Source organism: Marmota monax, unplaced genomic scaffold (genome assembly GCF_021218885.2).
Source record: "Marmota monax isolate L192 unplaced genomic scaffold, Marmota_monax_Labrador192_F-V1.1 WCK01_AAM20220418_F8-fsc00081, whole genome shotgun sequence".
Taxonomy (NCBI): Eukaryota; Metazoa; Chordata; class Mammalia; order Rodentia; family Sciuridae; genus Marmota; species Marmota monax.
In genome coordinates, this window is record NW_026695234.1 from 2,634,310 (window position 1) to 2,658,206 (window position 23,897).

A 23,897-nucleotide genomic window follows, 5' to 3' on the forward strand; every position below is an offset into this window, starting at 1 on the left:
TTTATAAGGTAAGAAATTTGTTGACTTTATATATGATTTTATAGTGATTGCCATCATAAAGCAAGTTAATACATCCCTTACTTCACATGGTTAATATTTTTTTAAAAAATAAGAACTCTAAAGAGCTGCCGTCTTAGCACAACTCAAGTATGAAATACAGTATTAGTAACTATAGTCACCATGCTATGTATTAGAATCCCTGAATTTATTCATCTTATAACTGAAAGTTTGTACCATTTGACCAACATCTCCCATTACACCCAACACCCTAGCCCCTGGAAACCAGCATTTTACTCTCTGCTTCTGAAGTTTGAAGTTTGCCATGTTTTAGATTCCACATATAAGTGAGATCATACAGTATTTGTCTTTCTGTGTCTGTATTATTTCACCTAGCACAATGTTCTCCATGTTTATTATTTTGTCACTAATGACAGGGAGGATTACCATTTTATGGGAGAATAACATTCCATTGTATATTATATATGCATCTGGTGTGTGTGTGTGTGTGTGTGCGTGTGCATGTATCCACACATACCATATTTTCTCTATTCATTCATCCATTGACAGGTTGTATCCATCTCTTCTTGGCTACTAAGAATATATGCTACAGTGAGCATGGAAGCATCTATCTTTTCAAGATAGATTGGACATGTACTCTGAAGTGGGATTGCCTGATCATATGGTGTTCCACTTAAAAACTTTTGAAAATATTCTTTTTCATAATGTCTGTATCAACTTACATACATGCTTACCAACAACGTACAAGGGCTCCTCTTTCTCCATGCCCCCTTATCAGATATATAGTCTGCAAATATTTTCTTCCATTCTACATGTGGTGTTTTCATTTTGTTGATTGTTTCCTTTGGTATTTGGCAGTTTTTGTGTTTGTTGGTTGGTTTTAGTTTAATGCAGACCTGTATATTTATTTTTGCTTTTGTTACACTTTTGTCATCTTATCCAAAAAATCATTGCCATAACCATTGTCAAGGAGCTTTTCCTCCTTTGTTTTCTGCTGAGAGTTTTATGGATTCAAGTCTTACATTAAAGTCTTTAGTACATTTGTGTTAATTTTTGTGTATGGTATATGATAAAAGTCTAATTTCATTCTTTTTCATGATATCCAGTTTCCCATCATCATCTATTAAAAAAGCTATTCTTTCCTCCATGTATATTGTCAGCACCCTCATCAAAGAGTAATTGAGAATACGAGCATGTTTTCTTCTGAGTTTTCTATTTTGTTCCATTGGTTTCTGTTATCAAGAGCCATACATGGGCTGTGTGTGAGAGCTACGCCCACTGGAGCAATATGAGGGGACAGGTCTGGAGTTGCACACAGATTCGGCTGTGCGATATAAATGTGACCTTCCTCTCACTCTGCCTGTGATCCCACAAGCACCTGAGATGGATGTGACTTGCCAAAATGTCAATCAATCTGCTGACCACAAGGTATCACAAAGAAAGACTCCAACTTTCGAAATACTATCCCCTGCCATATTTGGTGAAGAACATTTCATCAAAGCTCCTTTATATGTCCCCCCTATAAAATAAAGAGATTACAGGTATATGCTGTCTCTTTTCAGTGCTGTCCAGCATGGAAGCTGACCCTTAAGGTCACAGAGCAGTCTCACTGTTGACCTGAGAAACTTATGTCCATTTTCTGAGTTTTCTTAGTTTAATGTTGCAGCCAGCTCCTTTGGATCCAGCTCCTCTCATCAGTGCAGGCAGCTGGTGAGACTATGTATCTTTTTTATCTGAGCACTGTGCTGTTTTGACTATGTAGTTATAAATCACAAAGTGTAATACCATCAGCTATATTCTTTCTCAAGTTTGTTTTAGCTATTTTGGAACTTTTGTAATTCCACATAAATTTTATGATTTTTTTTCTAATTCTGTGGAAAATGCCTCTGGAATTTTGATAGGAATTACATTGAATTTGTAGATTACTCAGGGTAGGATGGATACTTTAACAATATTCATTCTTCCAATCCATGAACATGGGATGTCTTTGTATTTATTTATTTTTGTCCTCAATTTCCTTCATTAAAGTCTTATGGCTTTGAGCATATAGGTCATTCACCTCCTTGTTTAACTTTATTCCTAATTATTTTGGTGTTTTTGATGCTACTACAAATGGAATTTTTAAAATTTCTTTTTGTTATAATTTGCTGTTGGTGTATGTAGATATGCAACTTGTTTTTGCATGTGGATTTTGTATTGGGCAGCCTGACTGAATACACTTTACCAGTTCTAATAGCTCTTTGGTGGAGTTTTTGGGATTCTCTAATTATGAGATTATGTCTACTGCAAACAGAGATGATTTCTTCCTTTTCATTGTGGATGTACCTAATTGCTCTGCTAGAACTTTCATACTATGCTGAATAAAATGCTGTACTCCTGTCTTATTCTTGATATTAGAGGACAACTTCCTTTCAGCTTTTAACATTGAATATGATATTGACTGTAGACTTGTCATATATTTCCTTTATTATGTTGAGTTCCATTCCTTCTATACTAAATTGTTTAAAGGTCTTAATGATAAAAGAATGTTGAGTTTTATTAAATACTTTTTTTCCATGAGAAGATAATATGATTTTTATCCTTCATTTTGTTAATGTGGCCTATGACATTTATTTGTTTGTGAAAGATAAACCATCCTTCAATACCAAGGATAAACTCGTCTTGATTATGGTGTTTGATCAATTTAATATGAATTCAGTTTGCCAGTATTTTTTGAGAATATTTGAACTTAGGTTCATCAAGATTATTAGATAAAATTTTTTCTTTTCCTTTAATGTACTTATCTGACTTTGGTATGAAGGTAATCTGGTGTTATCATAAAATGAGTTCAAAAGCTTCTTTTTGAAGAGTTTGAGAACTGGATAATTCTAATCCTCACTAGAATTTTTGTTTCCAAGAATTTGTCTGTTTCTAGATTACTCAATTTATTGCCATGAAATTGTTCAGATTAGTCTCTTATGATCCTTTGTACTTCTGTGGTATCAGTTGTAATGTCTCCTCTTTTATAAAAAAATATTTTAATATTTATTTTTTTTAGTTTTCGGCGGACACAACATCTTTGTTTGTATGTGGTGCTGAGGATTGAACCCGGGCCGCATGCATGCCAGGCGAGCGCGCTACCGCTTGAGCCACATCCCCAGCCCCATGTCTCCTCTTTCTTTTGTAATTTTATGTACTTAACTTCTTTCTTTTTTTCTTGGTCATTCTAGTTAAAGGTTTGTCAATTTTGCTTATATTTAAAGAAAACAAATTCTTAGTTTGGTTGATCTAGAAAAGATCTATCTATCTATCTAGATTCTATGTCATTTATTTCTGCTCAGATCTTTATCTCTTTCCTTCTGAGGCATAGACAAGGTAAATAACTTGCATAAGAGTACACTTGCACAAGGTACCTAGCATGAATGCATAGCAGAATTATGAGGTTGCTATGGTCTGAATGTTTAAATCATCCCAGTACTTTCATGTTGAAGCCTATTTAACAATGTGATAGTGTTAGAAGGTGATACATTTGATGGGGTGATTAGATCAAGAAGGATTAATAGGATGTGTCCTTATAAAAAACCCCAGAGAATTACCAGGCCCCCTCTATCATGTGATCATGCAGCAAAACGATGGCCATTCATAAACCAGAGAGTATGCCCTAACTGTACACCAAATTTATTGGCCTCTTATCTTGAACTTCCAGGACTCCAGAACTGTGAGGGATAAATTTCTGTTGTTTTTAAGCCATGCGATCTTCAGTATTCTGTTATAGCAGCCCAAATGGACTAAGACAGAGGTAGAAGCAGAATTATGAGGGTTTTTTTTTCTTAGTGACTAGATTGGCCCTGTGTGAGTGTTGGACCCTGTTCACTCTAATTCTCTTGGATGTTTGTTTCCCCAGGAAGGAAGGAAAAATGGAAGGTAGGGAGGAAGGAAGGAAAGAAGAATGGAAAGAGAAAAGAAGTTATAAAGGAAGGGTTCTCTTTCATGTATGCATGATAATAAGACCCACTCATAAAAGACTCTGCCTATCAATAACTTGAACAAAGGCTACTGTAATATACTTATGCAAGAATATATGACCCACAACTGTCAATTCAACCTGGGACTGGAGAAACTTGTTATTGATCCTTGTAGCTGAATATAAACTTTTGAATATAAACTTCAAAAAAGTTTATATTATTATCCTTTATTTGCTTGAAACACTTCCTCTTGAGTCACGTTCTTTGTCACAGTTATCTATGGCATGCACATTCCCATTGCATTGTTCTGCTGTCCCAAATAAATATCATTATTCTTTGGAGAATCTTTCTCTGTTATTTAGGTTGATCGTAGTTTTCCTGAATGCACTTATAATCCATACTCAAGGAAGACCCTTGAGATTCTTTTTCTGTGCAGCTCTCTTCTGTATTTTGTCAAACAAACTCTAGTTGTCTAGGTATCTCTTTTTCTCAGCCTTGTCTCCTCAATTTGGCAGTACACTGAGCTCCACCTTAGTTCTCTGTCCCTAATCTGTGGCCTACAAACACTCTCAGGCAGAAATCTGGGACAATTGTTGGGCTCATTCACTTGTTCCCCATTTCTCAGGTATCACTGTTCTTCATTGCATGAAGTCTAGTATCAGGAAAGCAATTTTTAAATGTATTTTGTCTTGTATTTTGTTGTTTTGTTTCAGAAAAGAGAGCACATACCTTCTCAGTTATTCCAGAGTGCACAATTCTAGCCATGTTCTGCCACTTCTGTTAAAACAAACAAATGGACAATAATTATGTTTGCTGTGCCATTTGGGTATTTCTATGCTCTTTCATTTTGGAGTCCTGAGATTATGTGTCTGAGCCAGGAACAATGTTCTTACAGAAAACTGGTGCTGGGAAGCCCTTGGAGATAGCAGAGCATAGCATTATTCCCAAGAACATATGGAGCACACCCATCAATCTTCAGAAATAACTAAGGGAGGCTTTGTGCAGGACCAATGGATAAAGGAGCAATTAATCTGTGACATTGGAATTATTAATGTTCCTATGTTGTTGTTATTCATTATCATAGACTTTTGGGGCCTTGGAAATTTGGGATATTTATTAATGCAAAATATGTGTTGAAATAGGACAAGAACCCACAGAGGATCTTGACTTCCTCTAAGAGATACAAAGAAACTTCACAGCTCAAGCTAAGACTTTGAGGAGATTGGAGACTTTCCCAGGTCAGGTGGTAGGAGTAGAAGGTAAAGGGCATCACCTATGCCAAGGATGACAAAACAAGACAGAAGAGCAGGTTCCATAGAACAGAACTTGAGACATCACTTCATAAATGATGTACAAAGATGAATGAATTCCATTGAAATTCTTTGAGGCCTAGGCTGAATTTTTTTCAGGGAGGAATTTCTTCCATCAGCCTTCTGGGGATAATTCTCTTCCAAGATCACTTTAATTTAAATTCTGAAGGTTTTTTTTTTTTTTAATACCGCAGGATGGTAAGTAAGTGTTCTGTCTATATAGGTTGGCTTTCAGTATCATACTTATTAGGATAGTATGAGATATTAGTAAACTAGAATGAGATAATCATCTGTATAATAATCTATTGCTTCATAAAAAATTACCCTGTTGCTTAAAGCAACACACATTATCTCAAAATTTATGTGGGTTGGGGGTGTATCTCAGTGACCCTGGGTTCAATATCCAGCGTGGTCATCAAAGTAATAAAATTATAATAGTTATTATTTTAATTGTTAGGAATCTAGGTATGGCTTAGCTGAATGTGATGCTTCAGGGCTTCAAGGTCTCTCACAAAGTTGCTGTCAGGGTGTTGGCCAGAGCTGAGGTCTCATCCAAAGGCTCAACTGGAGATGTATTTACTCTAACATCACACTTATGGGCTTTTGACAGGATTCATATCCTCAATGGATGGTGAAGTGAAGGCCTCAGATCCTTACTGGTGGTTGTCTGGTAGTTATCTTTAGTTTTTTGACACATGAGCCTCTTCATATTGCCTTATCAGAGCAAGTACATGCAATGGACCAGAGGGAATGTGTATAAACAAGTTGGAAGTTATGGTCTTTTGCAACCTAATCTCAGAAGAAACATTCCATTATCCTTGTATTCATTTACACTGTTTGTTAGGACTAGTTCATACTGGGTTCAGTCTGTAAACAAAGCATGAATACCAGAGGAATCATTGAGAGCTGTGTTGGAAGCCACCTACCATACTGTGAAAGGACTTTGCTTCTCCTTACCTTCCTACTCCTCCTCACTTTGTGTATGCATATGTGTGGCCCATGTAAAAAGTTATGATGCCTCCTATTATAAAGCGGGAAGAAAGTTAACAACATAGTAGTCACCCATCCACACCTGCAGGTGAGACTTTTGAACTGAAATGCAGGCTTAACAACTGAGCACAATCTATTAGCACCTGTTTTCTCCAACAAATAAAACAAAATATTACTAACTATGGATTTAAAGCATTTGCAGTGTGAAAAAGCTTTTCAGATCAGGCAAATATGATTACCCAATTCTTAAAGCAATATCCAAACTCCAGTACTGATATCTGTAGGAAGTAAACTGCTGAAGTAGTACATTCCTTTCTTGAGTTCCTCTCAGGTATAGTACTGAAGGATATAGTCAAGAAAATTCTTCCCAATAGGTAGAGCCTGGAGTGATTATATTAAATGATCAAATTATTTTCATAAAGTTGAGTCAATAAACTGATGACCGTAAATTTCACTAGTCTTTAACGTAGTATCTGTGACCTGGAGAAGATGCTGCATGCTCTGCACTGGTATCCTGTATGTTTTCTGTTTACTTGTTTTTTCCTTCAACCATTGATTTTTGTTTGGCATATTTAATGATTTGTCATGTATTTCATAGACTAAAGAACTGTAAGAGGCTGTCTGGTAAACAGAGCAGGAAAAATGAACATAGAAAATGGATATCTCCCAGAGTATCTGGATTCAAGGATTGTTGGAGAATTTGAGAAATGTATCTGTTTGTGTGCATATTATACAGACAATACGGATACAGACAATAAGGAGGCTGGACACTTTTGGGGTTTTCTGAAGTGCACCCCACTTCACTTCCATTCATTTTATGCAGGATGACCCTGAATTATCCATAATAAGGCAATGATATGAAATATTTTCACTGGACTTTTTTTTTTTTTTTACAAGGAGATGAGAACTTTTTGACTAAAGATATATTCTGAGTCATGGTTTAGGACTCAGATGTCCCCTAAAGGCTGTTTCAAGGCTTGATTGCCAGCTTGTGGTGGTAGTGGGAGATGGTGGAGCCGTTAGACGGTGGGGTTTAGTGGAAGGAAGTTAGGTCCTTGCGGGCATGCTCTTGAGGAGACATTAAGATCCCAGCCCCTCCTTCTTTCTTCCTTATAAACTCTTTATTGCAAGTAGCTAAAAGCTGACTAAAACATTGTTTAATTTTTTCCTGATCCTCCATAGGTTAGTCCTGGATATTTTAAACATGTTCCTTGAGCTAGGTTTTAAAATGGCTTATAGCCTCAAAAAGACAACTAAAAAGCAGTGTTGTTTTAGATTAGGCAAGTTCTTGTAACTCAAAATTTCTGTCCCAAAAGGAAGATCATTGCTCTTTGACCCTCATATGACCAGTGCCATACACTCTATTATCAATGAAAATAAATGCCTCGGTTGCCTTACTCTGCAAGTTTATCTCCAAAGGGATATTTAGTACTGTATCCTGAAATAATAATAAATATTGTTATATGAGTGATTAAACAATAGCATAGTTATATGAAATGACAGATTCATTTATTGCAGTTCTGTCCCATTACAGCTCTCAGAAAGAATAACATTAAATAAATAATTAAAGTAGAATGTTATAGTATGCTAATTTTATTCAGTTGGATCCTCTGTAATTCTGAATTTTTACACCCAAGGTGTCACCTGTGAGTATTGATGAGAGTCTTTCTTCTCTAACATCCGTATTGTATGACTCAGAGAAGGAGAAGACAGACAATGAAAGGGGAACAGAGAATATTTGGGGAAAACAGTGGGACAAAACTGCTCAAATTTGGAGATTCAAAATGGTGGATTAGATTGCTTTCCTATTTGCTGTTTGCTTTTCCTGTTTTCCTGTTTGCTTTTCCTGTTTGCTCCATGGTGTGAAACCAAGAAATTATACATGCAGCTTCTCAGCAAGATGAGAAGGGGGAACTTTTCTGGGAATTAATCCTGGACATTCAGAGCAGACTGGGGACTCAGGTGGTTGAATACAACAAAATAAAGAAGAAATCACAGCGCTGCTGCCACCAGCAGAAGCACTGACTTGTGCCATCCCCTCTGCACTAAAATAGTGACAGCATACATCGATTAAAGGAACCCTCATTTTTAGAAGGCCTGAGGTGTGCCTAGATATGGATCAAAGACACTACTGCCCAACTCACCTAAAAGGTGTCCTGCCCAATATCCTGTGTGGGGGAGGAAGCCGCACCTCTCCTGGCTGCCAGAGAAAACAAAGCTAGGACTCATTGCAGCTTTGACTTGGGGAACCAGCAGCTGGGGGAACCAAATCCTGGCGACTGTGCTGACCAGAAATGCAGGTCTGGCAAACCCATACCCCACAATATAGTGTGTGCCTAGGTGACCAGGAGAAAATCAAATGGACAGAGGGGTTTATACAGGGAAATACTGGAGACTCACTCAACTTCCCCACTTCTGCTCCAGACAGGCAGCTTGAAAGATCAGCTGAGGGTGAAGTAATTTGACTGGTAATTTGAAAAGGTAAGGAAGGAATTATTTGAGTTCGGAATCTGAATCCCAGAGTGCAGAGTATACTAAGTTCATGAGTGACTGAGGGGAACAAGGATGGAGGCCTCCACCACGGGAATGAAATGCAGGGGGTTTTCCTCAGGGACAGTCTCCCAGCTTGGTATGGTACCTGCCTGGCCCAGGAGGTATGCTGATTTAAAATCCTCAAACAAATCACCATTCAAGGAACAGCCTGAGGCAACCTAAGCCTAAACCCCATTCACAGGAGTCCTGCCTACAGGATTTCCCTTCACACTCCAGCAACTTTACCTGACACACCTGAGAAGGGAAGCCAAGAATTTTTTGAACTCCAACAGAAAGAATTCTTAACTTTTAATTGATAGCCTCTTTTTCTTTTCTTCTCTTTGTTCAATTGTGACCTAAATGATTCATGAACACTTATACATATTCATGTATGATTCTTTCTTGTCATTTCTAACATTTTTTTTTTTTAAGTACCAGGGATTGAACTCAGGGGCACTCGACCACTGAGCCACATCCCCAGCCCTATTTTGTATTTTATTTAGAGACAGGGACTCACTGACTTGCCTAGCACCTCACTTTTGCTGAGGCTGGCTTTGAACTTGTGATCCTCCTGCCTCAGCCTCCCAAGCTACTGGGATTAGAATTTTTTGAAGGCAGTTATTTTTCATGTATCAGTATCTTGAGGCCTAAGATGTTTGATCAGAATATATCAGTTTTGTTCTTGTACTTCTAAACTTTTATTTTTACTTATTTAATTTTTATTTTATATACTTTTTTCTCTCACTTATCTGTTTCCCTTGATTCTCTTTCTCTCTTTTCATTTGCTAATAGCCAATCTTTATTGATCTCATTTTTACTCTTAACTTTATTTTTTACTTCTATTTTATCTCCTCCTCCCTCACAATCATCACATGCTATATCACTTCTTTTCTGTCTCTGTTCACCATTTAAAATTGTAAATTCTTGCTTGGCACAGTGTCACATGCCTGTAATCCCAGTGGCTTAAGAGGCTGATGCAGGATCAAGAGTCCAAAGCCAACCTCAGCAAAAGTGAGGTGCTAAGCAAGGTCTCAGTGAGACTCTGTTTCTAAATAAAGCAGAGAGAGAGAGAGAGAGAGAGAGAGAGAGAGAGAGAGAGAGAGAGAGACACACACACACACAAAATAGGGCTGGGATGTGGCTCGGTGGTCAAGTGCCCCTGAGTTCAATCTCTGGTAAACCCCCCTCCCAAAATTGTAAACCCTTATGTAAACTAACTATTTTTGCTGTGGGCAATACTGATCATATCATTTCTGTTTAACATGACAGTTAACATTGTAGATGCCAAAGCAGAAACTATTTGGTTTAATGCTATAAATTGTTTCCATTGGTAGTTATTATTATCCATCTCCCCTAAACTGTGAGGTACTAGAAACCTTCAGAGACCTTATAAGACCACAGGATAGAAACTCTACTGCCTCAAAACCATACCATTAAATGGGCAGACACACAAGCAACATGAAAATGCAAGGGAACAAATCACCCCAATCAAACAAAATAATTCAATAACAGAATCCATCAATACCACAGTGGAATAAGTGTCAGAGGAGTTTAGAATGTTCATAGTTAAATTGATCTGTGTGTGAGATAAAAGATGATGTAAGGAGTGACTTCATGGAGAAAACACAGGAAGTAAAATATCACTGCAACAGAGAGATACAGATTCTGAAAAAAGTGAAGCAGAAACACTCAAAATGAAGGATTCAATAAGCCAAATTAAAAATTCATTGGAAAGCATAAACAGCAGACTAGACCACTTAGAAGACAGACTTTCAGGCAATAAAGACAAAATATATAATCTTGAAAATAAATTTGACCAAGGAGAAAAGATGTTAAGAAATCATGAACAGAATTTCTAAGAAATATGGGATAACTTGAAAAGACCAACTTTAAGATTTATTGGGTTAAATGAAGGCTTAGATATAAAAACCAAAGAAAAACACAATCTTTTCAAAGATATAGTATCTGAAAATTACCAAAGCCTTAAGAATAAAGTTGAGGCTAACAGGATCCCAAATATACAAAATTACAACAGACCCATACCAAGGCACATTATTATGAAAATGTCCAACATACAGAATAAGGATAGAGTTTAAAGGCTTCCAAAGAAAAATGACAGGTCACATTTAGAGAGAAACTAATCTGGATCTCAGCTGATTTCTCAACTCAAACCCACAAAACAAGGTCTTGAAATAATATATACCAAGCTCTGAAAGAAAATGAATGCCAACCAAGAATACTATACCCAGAAAAATTAAGCTTCAGAATTGATGATGAAATAAAAAGCTTCCATGATGAACAAAAATTAAAAGAACTCACAACTAGAAAGCCTGTACTACAAAACATACTCAATAAGATATTTCATGAAGAAGAAATGAAAAATAAAACTGAAAACTAGCAAAGTGAGGACCTATGATAGAAGAATAATCAATCAAAGGAGAAACTAATTCAAATTAAAAACCAGAAATAAATCAAAATAACAGAGAATTTAAAAAATCATATCTCAGTAGTAACATTGAATGTAAATGCCTAAACTCAAGAAAATATGATACATATATACACAATGAAATACTACTCAGCCATAAAAACAATACTTTTGTGACTTTTGCTAGTAAATGATGAATCTAGAGACTATGATGCTAAGTGAAATAAGCCAATCCCAAAAAACCAAAGGCCAAGTGTTCTCTCTGATATGCAGATGCTGATATATCATAACAGAGTTAGGGGGCTGGGGGGTGGGAACATGTGAAGAATAAAAGTTAATTGGGTTAGACAAAGGGGAATGAAGCAAAGGGATGAGAATAGAAAAGAGAGAAGAATGAATTGGACATAACTTTCCTATATTAATATATGAACACATGAGCACTGTAACTCCACATCATGTACAACAACAAGAATGTGATTCTAACTAGAATAAGTTATACTACATGAATGTATGTATAATATGTCAAAATACACTCTACTGGCATGTATATCTAAAAAAGAACAATTAAAATTTTGCTCAACTTTTATTAACAACATTGATCTTTACATTGAATTGACTAAAAAATAATTTACATAGGGAAGCATAAGAGATCCATAATAGGACAGGGAAAAGAATATCAACTAAGAACTCTATAAATAGCAAAACTATTCTTCCAAACTGAAGAAGAAATTAAAATAATCAAAATTCATCAAAAATGGATAGAATCTGTTAGTAGTAGTCCTAATTTACAAGCCATTCTGAAGGGAGTCCTTCAGGCAGAATGAAAAGACACTACAAAACAATTCAAATCCACATGAAGAGGTAAAGAGCACAAGTAAGTGTAACCACAAAGAAAAAATAAAAGACAGCAACAATTAATTTTTTGTTATAACTTTTTCTATATGACTTAAAAGAAAACTGCAAAAGGGATAAATTATAAATCTGTGTTGTTATAATATACAAATGTAATTTATACTATAATAATAGAATAAAGGAAGGATTAAAAATAGGGTTATATAAATGCAAAGATTTTTATGCTATTTAAATTAATTTGGTATTGATCTGAGTTAGATTTTCATAAATGAAGATATAAATTACAATCCCTAGTATAACTACAAAAATGTAACTAAAATAATAAAAGAAACAACAATACAATTAAAAAGAAATGCAACAAATATCTATTTAATATAAAGTAAAATAGAGGAGAAATAAAGGAACCAAAAGACATAAGACATATATAAAATAAATAACAAAATAGCCAGTATAAATCCTGCCCCATTAGTGATTACATCAAATGCAAATGAATCAATTGTTGTGTTAGATAGTTCTAGGAACTGTAATAAACACTTGAGATAAACCAGGTTAGAGGAGAAAAAGGGTTTATTCTGGATCACAGATTGGAGTCATAACTGGTTAGCCCTGTTGCTTTGGACTCATGATGGTGCATCATGGTGAGAACACATGTCAGAGCAAAGCCATTCATCTTATAGCAAGGAAAGAGAGAGAGAGAAAGAGAGAGAGAGAGTCACAGTTTTCTTTAGTCAGAGTCAATAGAAGACTTCCTACTAGGCTCCCCCCGCCCCAATTTCCTAATAGAATCACACACTGGGGACCCGGCCTTTAATGACCTGGGTTTTTAGGAGACATTTCAGATCCAAACTATAGCACACTCAATTCAAAGACAGAAATTGGAAGAATGTATTTGTTGAAAACAATGATATAATTATATGGTGTCTAAAAAAGGACAAAGGCAGACTGATAAAAGGATCAGTAATTTGGGTTACAAAATTAAACATATATGTACCTAACATATGTGTTTTTAGATCATATAAAGCAAGAACTGACAGTGAAGAAAAGAGAAATAGACCATTTAACAACAGTCATTGGAGATTTCAAAATCTTGCTTATGGTAATAAATAGCAAAACTAGGAAAAAGATAGACAAGGAAAGAGAAGACAACACTAAAAAGCATCAGATCTAACAGATGTCTATAGATCCCAAAAGGTGGAATATACATTATTTTCAAGTGCATATGGGATATTCTCTAGACCACATGATAGTGCATCTAATTATCTTCAATAAGTTTTAATAGACTGAAATCATATAAAGTATGTTCTACCAGAATGGAACAAAATTAGGTATCAACAATAGAAGGAAATCTGGAACACTTACAAATATGTGGAAATTAAACAACACACTACCAAATAACAAATGCATCAAGGAAGAAATCACAAGGGAAATTGTAAAATCATTGTGATTGATGAAATCAAAACACAACATTAAAAAAAAAAAACTTAATAGATGAAGCCAAGGCAGTACTTAGAAGGAAAATTACAGTTGTAAATACCTACATTATAAAAGGAGAAAATTATTTTATCAACAATCTTGTCTTCCACCTTAAATTAGAAAAAGAAAAGGAAGGGAGGAGAAATATATGAAAGGCTAGTATAGAAATATATGAAACAGAGAATTAGAAAAGCAGTAGAAAAAAAAAACCTGAACTCATAAGTTGGTTCTTTGAAAAGATCAACAAATTGGCAAAATTTTAGCTAGAAGGGAAAAAATCCAATCTACTGAAATCAGGAATGATTTTTAGGTAGATTTGAAATTGGTTACTAACAACCTTACAGAAATGCAGTGGATTATAAGGAAATATTGTCAATAATGGTCTACCAACAAATGTGATAACCTATACAAAATGAACAGTTTCCTACAAAGATACTAACTACCAAATCTGAATCTACAAGAAATTGAAAATTTGGACAGGGCTATAACAAATAAGAAGATTGAATTAGTAATCAAACTTTTTTTTTAAAAAAAGAGAAAAGTTCAGTATAGATGACTTCACTGATGAAATTTTTTCAATTTTATTTTTTGTGGTAATGGGAAATGAATACAGGGCTGCTCTACCACTGATTTATATCCCCAGCCCTTATTATTTTGAGATACAATCTCACTAAGTTGATTGGGCTTATCTTGAACTTGAAATACTTCTGCCTCACCCTCCTGAGTCACTGAGAATACAGACAGGTGCCACCATGCCCAGCTCAAATTTTAAAGGACAATTAACACCAATTATTTACAATTTCTTTTAGAAAATAGGAGAGAATGCTTCCTAACTATTTTTGAGGCCAGTGTCACCTTGATACCAAAGCCAGACAAAAGTACCACAATAGAAGAAAACTGCAGAGAAATGTTCCTTAAAAATCTGAACACAAAAATCCTCCACAAAATATTATCAATTTGACTTCAACATCATATCAAAAAGATTAAAACTCAAGACCACAAAGGATTTATTCCAGAAATAAAAGATTGGTTTAACATTAGAAAATTAATTATGCCTTTTAATAACAAAGAAAAAGAAAAATCACATAATCATCTCAACAGGCAAAGATAAAACTTCTTTTAAAAAACCAGAAAAACTCTTTTATGCACAAACAATCAACTTACTCGGAATAAAAGGGCATTGCCTCAACCTGATAAAAAGACACCTATGAATAACCCATAGCAAACATCATGCTTAATTGTAAAAACTGAGTTTTACTCTAACTTCAGATACAAGACAAGGATATCTGCTCTCATCTTTTCTACTCAATATTGTACTGGAGATCCTAGCCAGGGTAATTCAGCAAGAAGAAATAAAAGGTGTCATATAGAATAGGAAGAACCAAAACTGTCTCTATTCACAGATAACATGATATGGTAAATAGAAAAGCCTAACGAAGCTACAAAAACAGTATTAGAACTAATAAACCAGTATGGCAAGGCTGCTAGATATTAGACGAATATTCGAAACTCAATTGTATTTCTATAAACTACCTGTCCAGAAAATGAAATTCAGAAAGCAATTATATTGATATGCATCAAAATTATGAAATGGTTAAGAGTAATTTAACAAAGGATGTGCAAGCTTTGCATACTTACAACTATAAAACATCATTGGGAAAAGTTAAAAACCTGCATAAGGGAAAAGATATCCTATGTTCATTGATTGGAAAACAATGTTGTTAGGATGGCAGGACACACAAAATTCCTACAGTTTTACTATAATATTGATAAATTTCACATACATTTTTTTTTTGCAGAAAATGACAGAATGGTGCTAAAATTTACACAAAAATGCCAGAGATCTAGAATTGGAAAAACAAATTAAAAGAAGACAATCTTTTAAAAAGGAATGAAGTTGAAGGAGTTGTATTCCTGAATTTTAATACTTACCACAAAACTATGGAAGTCAAGACTGTGTGGTCTTGATCAATATAGAAAGATAATGAAATAGAATTAAGTATATAGAACACTTGTACATTGCTGGTGGGACTGCAAATTGTAGTGACCACTCTGGAAAGCAGTATGGAGACTCCTCAGAAAACTTGAAATGGAAACACATTTGACTCAGTTATCCCACTCCTTGGCCTATACTCAAAGGATTTAAAATCGGCATTTTATACTTACACAGCCACATCAATGTTTATAGAAGCTCAATTCACTCTTGTTAAGCTATGGAACCAAACTAAGTGTCCTCTAACAGATGAATGGATAAAGAAAATGTGGTATATATACACAATTAAATACTACTCAGCCATAAAACAGAATACCTTTATGACTTTTGCCAGTAAATGGATAGATCTGGAGATGAGCACACTAAGTGAAATAAACCAATCCCCCAAAACCAAAGGCTGAATGTTTTCTCTGATATGCACATACTAACAAAAAATGTGGGGGCAGGGAAGAAAAAATAGAAGTTCATTGGATTAGACAAAGGGGAATGAAGGAAAGAGAGGGAGGATGGGAATAAGAAAGACAGTAGAATGAATCAGATAATTTTTCCATATTCACATATGAATTCAGGACCATCGTCATTCCACGTCATGTACAACCACAAGAATGGGATCTTAATCAGAATAAATTTTACCCCATGTCTGTATAATACGTCAAAATACACTCTACTGTCACGTACATCTAAAAAGAACATATTAAATAAATAAGTGTATAGAAATAAACTCATGCATTTATAATCAATTGATTTTCAACAAACACAACAAGTTAATTCAATTAGAAAAGAATTGCCTTTTAAGCAAGTAGTGCTAAAACATCTGGAAATCCTCTCACAAATAAAAGAAATCGGATCCCCTGTCTCACACCAGACACAAATATTAACTCAAAATGGATCAGAGAACTAAATTTAAAAGCTAAAACTGTAAAACTTTTAGAAGAAAATATGGACCTAAGTCTGTTATCTTGGAATAGGGAAGGTTTATTAGCCTTGGCATCAAAAGCACAAGCATCAGAAGAAAAAAAATGGAAATGTTTCTCCATCAATATTGAAAGAGAACTATGAAGAAAGTAAATATATAACTACAGAATGGGAGAAAATATTTGCATAATATGTCTGATAAAGGTTTTGTATCAAATTTTGTGTTTGATAAAATTTGTATATATCTTTATAAATTGATTCTTAAATATAAAGGATTCTTACAATTCAACCAAAAAGAAAATATTGTCCCATTTTTAAAATGGTGATTTGTTAGACAAATGCCAAACAAAAGCACAATGAGGTAGCACTTAACCTATTATATGGGCCTCAATTTTTAAAGTACAGTTAATAATAAGAGTTGGCAAGGGTATGGAGGATTAGAACTCTCATACATTGCTAATGGGAATCTAAAGAGTTTCAACAGTTTGGAAACCCATTCCTCAAAATGGTAAACACAGAACTAGCATGTTCCCCAGTAATTCCAAAAGAATTGTAGAATATACCCAAGAGAGTTGAAAAATGTATCTCTATCCACAAACTTGTAACTGAATGTTCATTATATAGTAATATTATTTATAATAGCCAAAAGTGCAAACAATCCAAGTGTTCATCAATTAGTGACCAGATAAATAAATCAAGGTATATTCACCATACCTATAATGGAATATCATATGATAATAAAAAGGAATGAAGCATTGGTCCATAGTACAATTTGGATAAGTTTTGAAAAACAATATGGAGAAACAAAAGGCCACATATTATATTATTCCATTTATATGGAATGCTCAGAATAGGCAAATCTATAGAAGCAGAAAGTAGATAGTGTTTTTCAGACACTAGAGGGCAGGGAGAGTGGGAAGGCTTGCTAATGGTAATAGGATTATTTCTGGGAATGATGAAAATATTCTGAAATTTGATAGTGGTGATGTTTGTTCAGGTCTGTGAATAAACTGGAAACTGCTGAAGTGTACATATTATCAGGGTGAATTTTATGGTGCATGCTTTATATATCAATTAAAAATGAAAAATTCAGGCCATATAACATGTTATACATATAATTATAGGAATGCATCAAAACTATAGAGGTCATATGTGAATGAGCAATAAATCCATAGGGGGAAATCTCAGACAGAATACAGAGTCAGGGGCCATAGAAAATAAGGTTTTAAATAATAAATTATCAGGCACAAGAGGAAAGGGTTCCAGATATAGAAGTGTAAGATGTGTAAAGTCTTAAGTAATTTGGAATTATTGGAGTACAATGTATAAAACAAAGAATTCCCAGATACAGGTAGAAAGATGGGTAAAGATCAGATCAGATGGTTTTAGATGGTATAAAGGAGCTGGGTCTCTATTTGTAACTAATGAGGAGTTATTAAAGAATCTTAAAGAAAGGAGAGAAGGAAATAATTTTGAAAGCAATTGAGAGGGAAATTTTTAGGAAGGCAAATTACAGGTTGGGAGACAAATTAGGACATTATTCCAGGAATCCAGCTGAAAAATCACAAACATCTAAAATGAAGTAGAGATTACAGGGATAGAGCAGGGGAATTTAGGTCTGGATTTATTGCAGATATACATTTGATAATATTGAACAATTGAATGTTTTTTTTTTCTTTACCTCACATCTAAAGAACAACTCCTGGGTTTAAGTTTGGTTACTTATTTGGTTCCTCAAAAGAGGAACAATAGCAGGAAGAGCAGGTTTGCAGGGAGATTAAGTTCAATTTTGGACATGTTCTTAAAGGCATCCCAGTTGAAACACCTATTACACAATTAGGTTTACAGGTCTGAGGCTGAAAAAAGAAGTTAGCAGGACCAGACATGCAAACTTAAAAAACTTAAACATAAATGAAGTGGTAGAGACAGTAGGAAACTTAAAATTTCAAATCCTATTTGAGATGTTAAGTTAAAAAAAGAAAACCACCGATCAAATAAAGAAAAAAAAAACCCAGTTCCTTTTTTCTGATGGAAGTGATGGTTCAAAACAAACAAAAAATAGATGAGATATTCTAGAATAGTAACTTTGAGTAAAAATAAAAGATATTTTTAATAGAAATTTAGGAGATATGAAAATGTAAGGGTTGACCTGGGGTAAAGGGTCCAATGAAAGAGATTTGGAAGATTTGGAGGTAGGAAGACCAGGAGAATACAGATTCATAGAAAGCAAGGCCTGAGAACGTATTAAAAAGGCCAAGTGTGTTGGAAAAGTCAATTAAGGTAATGCCTGAAAAGTAATTATTGGATTTGGCAAGGGAGATAAAAGACTTATTGATGGTTAAGTAGGAAGGGCAGCAGAGTAGCAGAAGTCGGGTTACAGTGTGCTGAGGAATACCTGAAAGTAAGTAAAAAAAGTCACTTGGTCAGTGTGGATGATTGATAGGCGAGAAAGAGAGAGGAAGGGAGTGGGAAAAGTAAGAAGGAATGATAGAGGGAATGTATATATGCACACCTGCACGTACAAGAAAGGAATTAAGGTCAAGAAAAACATGAAAGATAATTAGATCTCTGTTTACCATTTACCAAAGTAGACAAAATATATAAATATCTGAATAAAATATGAAAAACATTCTTAAGTATCAATTAGAGTATAAGTAGGGGGAGGAATCAGGTCTGATTTTTATTCTCAATTTTTTTTTATTGTGGTAAGCCATACATTAAATAAAAATTCACACTTTTATTCCTTGTAAAGTAGAATTCAGTAACCTTAATTACATTCACAATCCATATCCACAACAACTCAACATCCCAAATGGAAATGGTAATCATTAATTGCTCCCCATTACTCCCAACCCTAGCCTCTGGAAAACTCTACTTCTGTCTCTGTGAATTTGCTATTTCAGTCATACAATATCTTCCCTTTGTGTCTGAATTATTTCACTTAATGTAATTTTTCAAGGTTCATCTATGTAATATAGCATGTATCAGAAATTGGTTCCTGGCTGAGTATGGTGACACATGCCAAGTAATTTTTATTGCCTCAGTGACCCCTTCTGAAAACCATGTCTATTTATTCCTTGATCTATTTGAATTGGTGCTGCTATACCTTGTTCTTGTTCTCCTAATCTTTTTTCTTTCCTAAAACCTTGTCTAGCCCTAGTAGTGGGCGCATTATGATTGATGTTATTTGTTAATGTCAAACCTAATTGATCTAGGACATCTCGTCCCCATAAATTTATAGGAAGATGATCCAATACATATGGCTGTATAGTTCCTTCACATCCTTCAGGATCCTTCCAATCTAATACCATTGCACTTCTTTGGGGATTAGTCGCCACTCCTAGGCCTCGAAGCGTTTGAGTGGCTTGTTGTAATGGCCAATGTTTTGGCCATTCTTGACGAGAGATGATGCTAAGGTCTGCACCTGTGTCCAGTAGCCCATTAAATTCATGTCCTTGAATATTTAGTTTTAGCATTGGGCGAGAATCTAAATTTAAAGACAGCATAACCCAATCTACACCTGTGGGGCCTAATCCCCTGGAACCTCTTTCTACAGTACGACTGGAAAATTTATCATGCAGGCTGGGTATTATTAACAACTGTGCTATTCTATCTCCTGGTGAAATTACTGATATACCTCTTGGAGAACTAGCTATAATTTTTATTTCACCTACATAATCGGGATCAATTACCCCAGGACTTATCATAAGTCCTTTTAGTGTAGAAGAACTGTGTCCCAATAATAAGCCTACTGTTCCTTGGGGAAGAGGTCCTTTTACTCCTGTAGGAATGATTTGAACTCCCATCTCTGGAGTTAGTACTGCTCTGGTGGAGGCGCGCTCCCTCTGGTTTGTCTGATGAGGGATTTAATGGATAATATGTCCTGGGCACTACCCTGATGGTGTTTCTGGGTTCCTCCATTGCCCTGTATATTTGTGGTTGTGGGCCCCGGAGCATTGGGATCCCCTGTCCATTTTTTTGGCAATGGAGCCCGATGCCTTTCTCCACGATATCGTGGGTAAACACCTGGTCCTTGTCCGTTTTTTGATAACGGAGTACCCTCTATGGTGGTTTGAGAATGGCATTCATTAGCCCAATGTCTCCCTCTATGGCATCGTGGGCAAATACCCGGTATTCTATTCCTTTGATACCTAGTTTTGTTAAACCCTTTTCCTATGGGGCAATTCCTTTTAAAATGTCCTGTTTGTTCACAATTGTAGCATGTTTTTGGCCTGGCATCTAAAACCTGTTGTACTGCAGCTGCCAAGATTTGCCCTTGTTCATTAATATCTCTACATAATTTAATATATGTGTTTAAATCTTCATGTTTCCATGGTCTAATGACCTCTCTGCAGCAACGATTTGCTTGGTCATAAGCCAGTTGTTTAATTAATGGCATTGCTTGTTCTGTATCCCCAAAAACTCTGGCAGCTGTTTGAATAAGCCTATCTACAAATTCAGCGTAAGGTTCATTAGCTCTCTGTATTACCTTAGATAATTGACCTTGTAAATCTCCATGCCCTTGTAAAGTCTTCCATGCCCTAACTGTGTCTGCAGCAATTTGTGCATATATAGCAGGATAATATTCAATTTGTTACCGTTGACCCTCATAAGGTCCTTTTCCTAACAACATATCTAGATTTCTTTGAGGGTAACCGGCTGCTGCATTTCGTATAGCGGTCTCCATGCAAAATTCCTCATTGGCAACCTTCCATAACAAATATTGTCCTCCATTTAGCACAGATTTACACATGCTAGCCCAATTTGCTGGCGTCATGTCCAAGTTGGTAATGGATTTGACCATGCTTACAGTGAAGGGTGCTTGGGGACCATAGGTTGTTACGGCCTCCTTCAACTGCTTCGCTGTTTTGAAATCTAGAGCACGGTGAATTCGCTGCCCTCCTGCCTGCTCAAGTGCAGGGCATGCTAATCTTTGAGGTCCGGTCTCAGGATTCCATCTATCAACTACGGGGGTTGAGGGCCACTCAGCTGTCTCTGGAGCTGTTGGTTGAATTACGCCCTCTGGTGATAGAATGGTGTTAGTAGCAGCCTCTTGTTGTAGCTTTTTCCCTAATAGCCCCTTTTCCTTTAAATTTTCTTCCTCTATCTAACTAGCTCGAGAGACCTTTTCTTTTGCTTGATCTAAAATGTCTTTCTGAACCTCTAACAATTTACTTAACACTCTTTCGGTTTGTTTTTTACTAATTTCTAATCTACTATTGCCGCAGTCCGGCTGTAGCAAAATAACCAGGGGGTGACGAACAACTTGTGTATGTTGATACAGCAGGAGTGGGAGCCGTTTATTGCAGGACAGGAGCAGTATTTATACATTCCACACAGCTTATCTAATTAGCATAAACTAGATACATCAGTCAACCAATAAGGAATCTCCACACTTAATGGCTCGCTGGTGTTACTTCACAAACCACTCCCTCTGGCATTTTGCCAGGCACCATCCAGACTTGTTTACAGACTCTAACATTTCTCTGGCAAAATGCCAGGAGCCATCCTGACTTGTTTACAGACTCTAACATACTATAAAGATAACGCAACCCAATAAGATAACACAAAACAAAACCGAAACAGAATGAAACAAAAACGGAACAAAAAATCGTTGTATCAATTTTTCTTTCTCAGGGCCGAACAACTTCAAACCTTGAACCAACCATTTTTCCCAGTTTGCCTGAGAAAGTTCTAGGGATAGGCAGCTTGAAACAAAAACAAAATAAATCAAAACCAGAACACATTGTTTTTTGAAATGGTCACCCATTCTCTCGCCTTCCCTCAGGGTCGAGCAATTTCACTTACCTCCGAGCTTCAGGCATTCCCCATACAGGCCACCAAATACCGCAGTCTGGCTGGGCACAAATCACGAGCCACTGAAGCAGGAACAAACTTTATTTCTGAACTCCACCAGCACACTCCACACACTCTCCCTGGGAATTCTCCCGCGAACCACGCATGCGGCGTTCTCTTGGGACACACTACACCAACAGGAAGTTCCTCCCCCGGAACTCCCTCCTACTGTACTTCCCCAACCAATGGGAACTCTCCAGGAGTCCGCGAGAGCTCCAAAGTAGCAGGCCTAGGCAGACAGCAGGGGTCTAATCGCCAATTGAATGCACATCTTAACATAATCATTATCATCTCAATGGCTTTCAACCAAAAATGCCATGCATCATTCCTACTTGGCTATGGCTCTCAGCAGATTTAATTCAATTCTAATCAAAATCCTAATGGCATTCCTCATAGAAATAGAAAAAGCAATCATGAAATTCATCTGGAAAAATAAGAGACCAAGAATAGCTAAAACAATTCTTAGCAAGAAGAGGGAAGCATGTGGCGTCACTATACCAGACCTTAAACTATACTGTTGAGAGCCACAGCCGAAGGGGCCCCAGCAAACTTCCAGCTGCCAGCAAACTTCCAGCTGCCGGCTGATGATTGGCTCACAGCGGCCCCAGCAACATCTAGCTGATTGGCTCCTCGGCCCCAGCAACATCTAGCTGATTGGATCCTCTGCGGTGATGCTCATTGGGCTGTTTCCCTGCCCTTTCAGACCACGGAGCTGCTCATTGGGGGACTTTTTTGGCTCCGCCCACGTGACCCAGCCAATCGGCCTCAAGAGCAGGAGGATTGTGGGAGGTGGAGAGAAGCTTGTGTGGGAGAGAGAGGCTTGTGGAAAGCCGGTGGTGGCAGTTGAGGCTCTGAGGGTTTTTCCTGAGAGGCTGTTTTGTTTGGCGTGTGTGGTTCTAAAAATAAAGTTAGTTTCTTTTGACAAGTGGCTCCTGATTGTGCCCAGCCAGACTGCGGCACTATACTACAGAGCAATAGTAACAAAAACAGCATGGTATTGGCACCAAAATAGACTGGTAGACCAATGGTACAGAATAGAGGACACAGAGACTAACCCACAAAATTACAGTTATCCTATTTATTCTTTTACACTTTGTGTTTTTGTTGTATATTTTACTTCTGCATATGCAATAAACTACACAAAACAATGGAATTATTTTTGCTTTAAATAGTCCATGATGTTTTAGGTATAAATGTGTGTTTATATATCTGTTAAACACAACAAAACTAGTCTTCTGTGTTTACCCATCTCCATTTCTTGTGTACTTCATTCTTTCTGTCAACATTGATCTTTCTTCTGGTATCATTGCCCTTCAGCCTACACAGCTCTTTTAGCATCTTGTAGTAAAGCTCTTCTAGGACAAAATAACTCTCCTTTGGCTAACTGAAATTTTTTTTTTGTATTATCTTTGTTTTTGAAGGATATATTTTACTGTATATAAAACTTTAGGATGGCTTTTTTTCTTTAAACATTTAGAAGTTATCTTTCCATTGTCTTCTGGCCTACATTGTTTCTGGTGAGAAGTCATCACAATTCTTTTTGTTATTTTTCTATGTATAGTATACAGTCACCACTTTTGAATTTTCTC